A 1,671-nucleotide genomic window follows, 5' to 3' on the forward strand; every position below is an offset into this window, starting at 1 on the left:
TTCCAACACAGAGGAGGCCTTACTCTTCCTCTGTTACCAGCATCGCGGCCCGCGTTGAATATTTTCAGAGCAGGGGCGTTTCTGTCCATTTGAACGACATGGCCAAGCCAGCGGAGCCGCTGAGCTTTAATTCGCTGCACTATGTCTATATCGTTGTAAAGCTCATACAGCTCATCGTTAAATCGTCTGCGATATTCGCCATCACCAACGCGTAAAGGTCCGTAAATCTTTCGCAGAATCTTTTTCTCGAAAACTCCAAGAGCCGCCTCATCAGATGCTTTCATTGTTCATGCCTCCGCGCCATACCCCAGCAGAGGCATGGTGAGCGACTTATAGTTATAGAGTGTGATCTTTGTACGACGAGAGAGGATTTTACTTCTCAATTGCCTACTCAGCCCAAAGTAGCACTTGTTGGCAAGAGTGATTCTCCGTTGGATTTCAAGGCTGACATTATTATTGGTGTTAATGCTGGTTCCCAAATAAACGAAGTCGTCTACATTTTCAAACTTGTAACTGTCAACAGTGACGTGGGTGCCAAGACGCGTATGCTCTGACTGTTTGTGTGATGACACGAGATACTTCGGTTTGTCCTCGTTCACCACCAGACCCATTCGCTTTGCTTCTCTATCCAATCCCGAGAAGGCATAACAGACGTAGCCCTTGTTTTTACCGATAATATCGATGTCGTCGGCATACGCCAGCAATTGTACGCTCTTGCAAAGTATTGTGCCTGAGCGGTTCAGTTCTGCGGCTCTTATTATCTTCTCCAACATCAGATTAAAGAAATCACACGAAAGGGAGTCCCCTTGTCTGAAACCTCGTTTGGTATCGAACGGCTCGGAGAGGTCCTTCCTTATTCTGACGGAGCTGGTCGTATTGCTCAACGTCATTTTACACAGCCGTATTAGTTTCTCGGCCGCTGTGGTGTAGTGGTAAGCAGTGCGCGCTTCCACTCCGCAGGACCCGAGTTCAAACCCTGGTCAAAGCAACATCGCAAAAAATATAGAAAAAAGGTTTTTTCTTAACAGCGGTCGTCCGTCGGCAGGCAATGGCAAACCTCCGATCGTATTTCTGCCATGAAAAACAGCTTCTCATAAAAATACAATCGCCGTTCGGAGTCGGCGTAAAACTGTAGGTCCCTTCGCCTTGTGTGACAATATCAAGGCGCACGCCACAAGTCGGAGGAGAAGCTCGGCCAAACACTAACATATGTGTAAGCGCCAATCTATTATTATATTATTAGTTTCTCGGGGATACCAAATTCAGACATCGCGGTATAAAGACAACTTCTCTTCGGGCTGTCGAAAGCGACTTTGAAATCGACAAATAGATGGTGTGTGTCGATCCTATTCTAGCGGGTCTTTTCCAAGATTTGGCGTATTGTGAATACCTGATCTATGGTGTATTTTCCAGGCCTAAAGCCACACTGACAAGGTGCAGTCAGCTCGTTAACGGTGGGCTTCAGTCTTTCGCACAATACACTCGATAAGACATTATAACCTATGCTTAGAAGGCTGATTCCGCGGTAGTTGGCGCGTATGGCGGGGTCGCCTTTCTTGTGGATTGGGCAGAACACACTTAAATTCCAGTCGTCGGGCATGCATTCATCTGACCATATTCTGCTTACGAGCTGATGCATGCACCTCATCAACTCCTCGCCGCCGTACTTGA

The sequence above is a fragment of the Rhagoletis pomonella genome, unplaced genomic scaffold (genome assembly GCF_013731165.1).
Source record: "Rhagoletis pomonella isolate Grant_MI unplaced genomic scaffold, Rhpom_1.0 Rhpom_scaffold_00009, whole genome shotgun sequence".
Taxonomy (NCBI): domain Eukaryota; kingdom Metazoa; phylum Arthropoda; class Insecta; order Diptera; family Tephritidae; genus Rhagoletis; species Rhagoletis pomonella.